The sequence below is a fragment of the Pteropus vampyrus genome, unplaced genomic scaffold (assembly GCF_000151845.1).
Source record: "Pteropus vampyrus isolate Shadow unplaced genomic scaffold, Pvam_2.0 Scaffold56, whole genome shotgun sequence".
NCBI lineage: Eukaryota > Metazoa > Chordata > Mammalia > Chiroptera > Pteropodidae > Pteropus > Pteropus vampyrus.
The window spans coordinates 843,812-853,815 of NW_011888837.1; the positions used below are offsets into that span (position 1 = coordinate 843,812).

At 36.4% G+C, this 10,004-nt stretch overlaps 1 protein-coding gene and 1 pseudogene across 1 annotated transcript in view; both read left to right on the forward strand.

Annotated features, from left to right (window-relative positions):
- Positions 1-10,004, forward strand: part of SLC4A4 (solute carrier family 4 member 4) — a 273,776-nt gene that overhangs the window by 38,498 nt on the left and 225,274 nt on the right. The window lies entirely within an intron of this gene.
- LOC111740014 lies at positions 2,125-2,243 on the forward strand (annotated as a pseudogene).

The window sequence follows — 10,004 nt, forward strand, 5'->3', positions numbered from 1 at the left end:
TAGTTTTATTTATTGATAGTAGCATTTTTTTGCCTCAAGTTTACTTACTCCTTAAGTTGCATATTGGATTGAGAATTCTAGATGTGTATATTGATAAAATATTTTCATGAAGTTTAGAAAGAACAGCTAAGTGATTAAGCAGTCTGTAGCTCTGGGAAGCATAGAGGTTAAGTCTTGGATGCTGAAACCAGATTGACCTGGATTAGATGCATGATCTTGAGACAGTTTACTAACTTCTCTGCATCTCAGTTTTCCTCATCTGAAAAAAATGGGGAAAATACTACCTGACTCATAAAGTTGTGATAAAATGAAATAATCAGTATGAAGCGCTTAGCCTAGTGACTGACATAATATAAACTGTATAAATATGCCATATAAGGTTGCCCATTAAAAATGGGGCAAGGGATGTTCTGAGTTCATTCAGAAAGAATTATACATGAAGAATTAGAGTAGTTTGACGAGAATTGGGGGTCATCAAATAGAGTATTTCTGAGTGATTTAGGTATTAGAATTTAAATTTCACATGCAGTTAGTATCTTTGGTGGAGCTCAGGTTCTAATTATTAAACTCTGTAGAATTTTTTTTCATCCTAAAAGGGAGGTGGGTTGTCCTGTGGTAGAGCAGGGAGTACTAAGCTGGTACTGAAGAGTTGGAGTTCTAGGCAGTTGTGCCTTTTACCAGCTTGTTGACATAGAGCATTTCATTGACTATTTTTGGGCTTCAGTTTACTGAGCCACGGAATGGGGGGTTGGTGTAGGTAATCTCTAAATTTTCTTGCAGCTCTCATATTCTATCATAAATTAGTTTAAGCTATATGAAACTAGATAAACTAATCATTAAAAAACCGTTGCCAAAAAGAGTTTCTTTTTCAGATAGTCACAAATACAACAGAGAGAAAAATAACTGAAGATAAAACAAGAACTCCAAAGTAAGTTGCTGGAGATTCTGTTTTTTATTCCCAAATGTCCCTTAGGGCCAAATGACCCTTTATTGTCTTTCATTGATTCCTTTGGAGAATTGTCCTCAGCTCATTCACAGGCCTAGGATCTTTTGCTTCCTTCCTTAATTCAAAAAAATTCTTTTCAGTTCTTTCACTGTAACAGCAGGAGTGGCCCCAAAGAATGCAGGCACAGGAAACGTCTTTACTTTAATTGTTGCCAGTGGCAGTACAGCCCTTCTCTGAGTTGCCCGGAGCTGTCACTGGAGTGAATATATGAATGAATCAAATGAACAGGGAAGATAAGTTCAAATAACTGAAAACAGTTTTTTTTCTCCCAAAGGACAATTTTGTCTTGAGCTAAGGGTCATTTAAACTGGAGATATAGTTGGCACAGTGCCTTGGAAAGGCTTGTCACTTTCTTTCTGCAATACTGCCTGAAAAGATCCCATTTCATCTGAGACTTTTTCAAACTGGATGTCATAATTTTCCTTAAAATAATGGTGACAGGGAGTGATGATTAAATGTAGAGTACATTCTAGAACTGGTCTTTACCTTTCAAAGTTTCAGGGTAATAAGACTTTTTCTCAGAAATTTAGCTCTTTTCTCTCTGATAGTGCATTGAGAGTAGTAGTAATGTATAGCAGGCCGACAACGTCACAAATTGGTTCGTTAAACCTCCATATTTAATATATGAGACAACTGAGGAAAAGTGATATGGCCACGGTGGTCCAGAGAGTTAACTTAGGCCTCTAGCACTCAAGCAAGTGTTTTCCCTGCCACGACCCATTTCCTTCCTATATTGGGTTGCAGCTTCCTAATTCTTACATAATAACTTGAATTTGCCACAGCAGTAACCATCTTCACGAACATTAGAACTTGAGAAGATTGGACAAGTTTTCCTTCTTGATGAAGCCATGCTTCTAAATGAGGTTGAGGGTCAAATCCACGAAGATGTGGCTGCCAAACTCTCCTGAGACAAAAAGACACTAGACTTGCGAAGTGAAAGCATACATGGTAGAACAAAAGTTCCCAAGTGCATCAGTGAACAAGTGAGCTCTAAGTTCAGAGAGACTTTGCGAAGCATTGAGAATGTGGCAATCAGTCTGGAGTAACCTTGTGGCACTGCAAACTAGAATGTTATAGTATTTTTTTTAAAACATTTGTTTTTTGAAAATTATAAGTTCATCTATGGCCATGCTACCCTGAACAAGCCCGATCCCATCTGATCTCAGAAGCTAAGCAGGGTCGGGCCTGGTTAGTACTTGGATGGGAGACCACCTAGGAAGACCAGATGCTGTAGGCATAAAAAATACAAAAATAAGGGATTGTAAGCTAACAAGGTCCTTGCAATCTGTGAGGTCAACCAAGGGTTGCCTCACCTAAAAAAAAAAAAAAAAAAGAAAACTATAAGTTTCTGTACTATCTCTTACAACTTCCTATAAGTTTATAGGAAGTTGTAAGAGATAGTACAGAAAGGCCCCATGTACCCTTCACCCCATTTCTCTCAATGGTTACATCTTATATAGTGATTACGTAATATCAAAACCAGGAAGTTGGCTCTGATACAATGTGTATGTATAGTTCCATGTCATTTTGTTACCTCTGTGTAGATTCATGTAACCACTGCCACAAACAAGATAGGAATATTTCCATTACCACAAAGACCTTCCTAGGGCTGCTTCTTTGTGGTTACGCCCTCTCCTGTAACATCATCCTCAAACCTTGGTACCTACTAATCTGTTTTCCGTGTCTGTAATTTTGTCATTTTATGAATCTTATATAAATGAATCATGTAATATGTAAACTTTTTAGATTGACTTTTTTAAAAAATCAGATTAAGATCCATCCAAGTTGTTGCAAATAGTTTCATTTGTTATTGTTGAGTAGAAATCTATGATATGAGTATACTACAGTTTAACTGTTTACCTACTTAGAAGCATTTTGGTTGTTTCCAGTTTCAGATTATTGCAAGTAAAGTTGCTATCAACAATTGCATACAGACTTTTGAATGGATATATTACTTCATTTCTCTGAGATAAATGTGTAGAAGTACAATTGTTGGGCTGTATGGTAAATGTATGTTTAATTTTTTAAGAAACTGCCAAACTATTTTCCAGAGTGGTTTTGCCATTTTACTTTCCCACCAGCAATATATGAGTGATCCAGTTTCTCTGCATTCTCACCAGCATTTCACTGTGTCACTATTTTTTATTTTAGCTATTATAATAGGTGCATAGTGATAATCTCGTTCTGATCCTAACTTGTATTTTTCTAGTGGCTAGTGGTATTGAATATCTTTTCGTGTTCTTATTTTCCATCTGTATATTCTCTTTGGTGAAATGTCTATTTGTATGTTTTGCCCATTTTCTAGTAGAATTGTTTCATTTTTTTATTGTTGAGTTTTAAGAGTTCTGTATATATTTATATGTTCTAGACATGTGTCCTTTGTCAGATAGGTGATTTGCAAATATTTTCTTCCCAGTCTATAGCTTTCCTTCCATTGTCTTAACAGAGTCTTTCACAGAGCAAAAGTTTTAAGTTGTGATGAAGACCAATTTATCGACTTTTTTTACTTTTATGGAGCGTACTATCTGGTTCATGTCTAAAAGCTCTTCACTAAGCCCTAGTCCTAAAGATTTTCCCCCTTGTTATCATCTAAAAATTTTAAAATTTTACATTTAGATCTATGATCTATTTTGGATTCATTTTTGTACAAAGGTATGGGGTTCAGCTCAAGTTTTATTTTTAAAATGCATTTTTCCCTTTAAATAAAGAGATATCTATATGCAAATGTGGTAAGTCTGTATAAAATTATTATATTGTACACTTTTTATATTTAGACAATGTTCTACAGAGAAGTGTTCACTGCAAAGAAATTAAAGGGAAAAAAATAACATAAACGTGATACTTTTTTTGAGACTACGGAATGTAAATACGTGAGAATTAGTAGATTACAGGTAGAGTCAGCATCTAGAGGAATACATCTCCACTTCAGATTTTATTTCTTGGTTACCACTTGAATGTACTGTATTTGGTTTGAGGTAACTCAGTATGATGTTAACTACAAAGCAGATTCTAGAGCTTGTATTTGTCACTGAAGATCCTGCAGTAGACCTGGAGTTGCAGTTCAAGGCTTTACTTAAGGTGTGTAAAGTGGGATCTGAGTCCAACTTTGTATTTAATACAATGCTTGAGGAAGAGTACACTAGACTTTGGTTCTGAGGGGGCAATATAATGTAGAAGAAAGAACACTAGGGCAGAAGTCTGGAGGCCTACAGTCTAGGGCCAGACCTGTAGTAAATGGTTTTATGACTTTCTGCAAGTGATTTTAACTGAGTCCCAGTTTTCTCCCTTCTGAATCAAGGAGCTTGGACCCTAGATTATCTCCAAAGTCTCTTTCAGATTTACATTTTATGGTGCTGTGAATTTTTTAAAAAATAAAATGGACTGTGGTGTGATTTTCATTTTTTTCTTGATTAGAATTTAAAACCCTGTTATGGTAAATGATAATTGATGTTTAATAATGGATATGTTAAATATAATGTATTATGGAAATGCTCCTTTGGTAGAAAATATGTATATTATTGACATGTATCTAATGCAACAATGGGTTGATTGACACATTCTCTTTCAAAATTATTTGAGGAATTATAATGCCTGGTTATGTATTGTGTGTCCTCCTGGGATTGACAAACCCATTAGCAATATCTAAATATTGACAATGAAAGGCAAACCTGTTTTGTCTTGAACAATACTCAACATGAATGACTGAAGGCAAGGGGCATTCAAGGGGCCTTATTTTCTCTCTTTTTTTCCTTTTTAATTTTCTGAATGAGATAACTGCATGATGCATATTATTTCATTCTTATGTTTCTTATCTACATGACCTCAGTTCTTGCTCACTAGTACAATTTCTGAAAGAGCAACTTTTTAATCAACCCTGTAAAAAACCTTGTAAAGTTTGGTTTGGGATTTGAATAGAGAAGGAATGGAATAATAATCTGAGTTCTTAGGATAGGAAAAGCAGCCCTGGCTTGATAAAATTACAAGTGGGCTCTGTGGAAAGCCAGAAAATAACTGTTTGGCCAGTGCATTATAGTGTGTGGAAGGCAGACAGGTGGCTGCATTAGGAAAAAGGGTAGCCTTAACACTGAATTTAACTGGACCAGAACCATATCCATCGGTATTAATGAGTGAAACACCCATGACTGGTGACTGGTTTTTTCAAATATGCAAAGAAACGGGGACCATTACATTTAAAGCTGAGGTGTGATAATGCCAAATAGACTGGTTTGTAAATCTAATGAGCAAAATTTTGTCATGAAAATGCTGACCAAGGTCCTGTCCTCCGTTTGGAAAAGCTGTGTTGTTCTTTGTATTTTGTGATAACCTAAACCTGTTCAGCTTCTTCAGTGCAGCAACAATGACCATGGCTCTGTTGATTTGTTTTATGTTTCTGTAACATCATTATAGTCTTTGCGCCTCTGTCTTCCTCCTCCCCTGATCCTCACTTCAATTTCATTGTCTTAGGAAGACTTTTAATAAAAACCCCATTTCCATCTTTAATCTTTGTGTGCTCTTTTATGGCAATGTCTCCTGGAATAAGAGGATGATTTAGGTACATAATGTCTGCAGTAGCTGAAATGCGTGTGTGCAGTCTTGACATTTGACTTACAGAGGGAGCGTCTCTTGTCCTCGGAGTCATACAGGGCCGAACTGTTCTGCCTCAGTTTCATTGACTGCCTTGGCCTTTGCAAGTGGGAAGCCAGCAGAATCTTGGCAGGATCAGGTGTAAAGGCCACTCTTGTCTCATACATGCAAGTCCATGGCCTTATTACGTTAATTTCTAGGGAAGGAAATGTGAGGCTGTTGGGGGAGTGGCTTTCGAGTCCACATTATTGCTATTTGATCCTCACTTTCTTTCCTTGAGATTCACAGCTGTAGATCACTCATTGATACCCATTAAGAATTTGCTATTCACAGAAATCAGATTGGGTAAGTAACTTTGATTACTGTTTTCTGCAAAATTTCCACTGGTTTTACGTACATTCCAGGTCCTAGGGAACTTCCATGCAGAGTTCAGTGTAAGCTGATCCCAGGCTGGTCCACAGTGTCATACTTTCAGACCCAAGTGAGCTTTTTATAGTCCTCTTGCAGTGGCAGATCCCTTCTCCTTTTGCTTCTTTATGCTAAATGAGGAGAGTGAACAATCATCTTAGAATTTTCTCAGTAGTCAGCTTTCACGAATAGAGTCATTTTTTTTTCTTTGTCTTAACTTTGTAAAGTCTGTAAACTTCTGCTGGTAAGGGTAACCTGTGGTGATAAGGGTAATAGGAGTAATGCTAATAGTAATGTGATGTCATAGGTAAAAATAAGCCGCTATCAGTTGTATTTCCCAGAATGGCAATAAAGGGCTTGTAATTTAGACTCGGATCGTTTTAGATTTTATACTCTTTGCCAGATTCATAACTACTCCTTTAATGGTAGAAAAACAGTTTATACCTGAAGTATTTTTAATAGAATTTGAGCACAAAGGGATTTTAAGGGCTAGCTATTCTACCTCTCACCAAAGTAAAAATCCTTGCTACACAGTTTTTTTTTCCTGACTGATCGTAATTCTCGCTCCTAGGGCTTGGAAGCTCATTGCTTGCACTGTGGTTCATTCCATTTGTGGACAGTTTCAGTTGCTAAAATGCCTTTCCTTACATGGGATCAAAGGTAGCCTTTCTGTGATTTTGACCCTTTGATCTTAGTTGCGCCTTTGATAATACAATTAATCCTTTTCCCTGTTTCCACATAACAGCCCTTGAAAATAAGAAGGAATTGTAACATTTCTCAGCTTTGCTTGACTTGATGTTTTTATATTTCTTTAAAACTATATTTTATTTATCTGTCTTCTTTCAAGTCATTGCTAACAATGTCAAATAGAACAATGCATTACTTTTCCAAGCTGATCTTGGTTCATCATTCAGCTCTCTTTGTGCTTATGTCTTTCTGAACCTTTACATAGAAAGGAGAACGATGAGCCACTGTGCTTCCTGGCCTTCCAACCCTTTTGCTCCCACTAGTGCTTTTGCTTCCCATTCTTTTCTTGTATATTTCTGTATCCTTACACTCTGGGTTTTGTTTCTTGTTTCTAATTTTACGTTGTCCCATAGTCACATCTGGTTTTCTGGTGTTTCCTGCTTTAGTCACTTTGGGAAACTACCTGCCAACCTACTTCACCACTGACACCTATCAGATTGGTGCCTTCAGTGAGGAATCTGATCAGGCCATTGTTTGGTCGCGGAGTGATATTTCTTAGACTATGCTTCCCAACAGTGTCCTGCAGCAGTGGATTGTAGATGTGCTGAAAAATTGATCTCTGTAGCTCTTAAATAGCTGGCCAGGACCTCGGTGGACTCAGGTGACCTCAGTGGACCCAGGTGTCAAGTAGCCCTCTCTATATACTTCAGTGTGACATACAAATGCCATTCTGCCCCAAGGAATCATGGCGTACCACTGACTTAGTTGTGGGATTAAGTTTAGATATTTTGCTTGACTTAAGATAAGTGATGCAGTCATTTAATCAGAAAAAGAAATGAAGATTTCTTGGCAAGACACAGTCTTTGTGAACCCATTGCGGCTCCTGGCAACCTTTCGGGTTGAAAGTACTGGTGCGAGTGTAGTTGGGTGATGTTGACAGTGGGGATACCCCCTGCAGGCTCACCTGGGCAGTGTGAAGGCAGATTGTCTGTATTGATTACAGTCCCCTCAGTAGTTGTCTCTAACCTCAAAAGATGGGTGGTAGCATTTCAGGCAAGTTCAGTGAAGGTTGGAGCTTCATGAAGCATTGGCACTTGGGAAGTATGCTGGTTTTTTAACTCCTGCTTTTATGTGTCTGGCAAAGGCAAGTGGGCAACTGTTAAGGGAAGTGAAGTCAATATCTGGAGCTCTGGAGAAACCTGACTGCTCAATAATGACTGGCTATAAAACATTTTTTTTTTTTTATTATTCTATGAGATGTTATTGAAAAATGTATTTAAAGGAAAAGTTAAATCTTGATTTATTTTTGAACTTTGTCTACCATGTCCATTACAAAATTTGTACTTAGATTAAAATTTTGTGGTAAGATCTACTTCTTCCTTTGGTTTTTGGTAAGCAATATTCCATAGTGACAAGTCTCATCTGTGTTTATTTTACGATTTTTCACAACAAAACTTTGAAGCAGCAGTTCTCAAACTTGAGTGGACATTAGAGCCATTTGGAGGTCTCGCCCAAAATTTGAATTTTTCCTTACTCCCAGAGATTTTTAACTAAGTCAGGGTGTTGCTAAGGAGTGTTTTATAGAAGCATGTCATGTGGACTCTTTTGCAAGTGGTCAGAAGACCAGATATTGAAAAGTATTGGATGTAAAGGACAATGCTTTTCCTACTTACCAGATGGTGGATGCTTTGTGTTGTATTGTCAAAGTATCATTTGCTTTGGAGATTTATATTTTTTCTGTGGCATGTGTCTCTTCTTGTGCTGTATTGAAATACAGAAATATCCAATCAAACTGGAATTATCACCTGCACTTTTTCTAACTTTGTGCAAAGTCAGGTCGAACAATATATGTTATCTTTCTTTGGTTATGACATTCAGAAAACACTCAACTTATTAAGATGGAGAGAATAACATTACCTTACATTTGTGTACAGTTTTACCATTATCCAGTATTTTTACTGATATTGCCTGTGATGCAATTGGTCTTCATAACAATTTTCCACAATTAATATTGTTAGTTTCACTTTATGAAGTAGGAAGTTTAAGGCTGTGAGTAAATGGTAGAAGTGATACTCTGACCCATATTACTTATACTTCAAACTTAGGCAGACTTTATTATGTGCCAGGTACTATAATGTACATGCAGTTCATTCTCTCTTTGAATCTTCATAAGGACACTGTGAGATATTATTATTGTCTTTATTATTATCATGACTTTTTAAAAAAAGTTGGCTCTTGACGAGCTTAAGTAATAGTAACTTCTTAAGGTCATGCCTCTAGAAAATGTTAGAACCAAGATTTGAACTAGGTTTGTCTGACACTGAAGTTCATGCTGTTTACTCTGAGTAGTATGAAGGCAGATTGCCTGGATTGATTGCATGGCTCGAATTAAATGTCTCTATTCTCAGAAGGATATATTTCCAGGCAAGTTACCAGTACACATTACAGCAAGTTACCAGTATACATTATACAAAGCCATGCAGCAACTCCCTTAGAAAGACTAGAAAGTAATAAAAAGATCTAACCAGAAGAAAAGTAGATGTTCATAGTATGAAAGTTAAAACCAAATGTGAGGAAGTAAAATTGTACATTTTAAGAAAACGATAAAAATACCATTTACACTCTTCAGTCACCAGAAACAAAGGGTGGAAAGGGCTTAAGTCATGTTCTACATACATTCTGATAATGTGAGCCATTCTTCTTGAAGAAGCAAGAGAGTTGTCTTGCGTTTTACAGGCTTTTGGGTGTTGTTCAGTCTTTCATTTATGAGATCATATATCTATTATTAATACTAACTGGCATTTGACTTTTCATGCTTATGCCCTTGGCAGTGATGGTCTCTATATAGTCAATGTACAACTTTTGTGTTTTAAATCAGAAGTTTGCTTTCATCAGATAAGTCTTGTGTTGTTTTGCTAGTGTTTTTTTCTCCATTGATCAAACAGTCTCATTGGTGGTTATTTATTTTGGATTTCTTTATAAAAGTTTGAAATTAAAAATTTTGGTTTTGAAAGTTTTGGTTGAAATCCAATGATCACTTATAACACAGAAGTATGGAACGAAATGTTTAAAAAATTTTTTTTGCTCTGAATTGTACTCTAAACTATAGGTCAAAGCAAAGTATTTTCTATTTACTAAATTTCACCAAGATTCAGGATGAATAAATGATTTGAAACATCTTCTTTTTGGTCTCAAGTCAAGCTTCGTCATTACCTTGTATCATCTATTACTGATGGTGATGAAAATTCCCAGGATCTAACATGTTGTCTTGACATCTTTTAATTCGCTATCTACCAATGTACATTTAGCAACTGTCCAT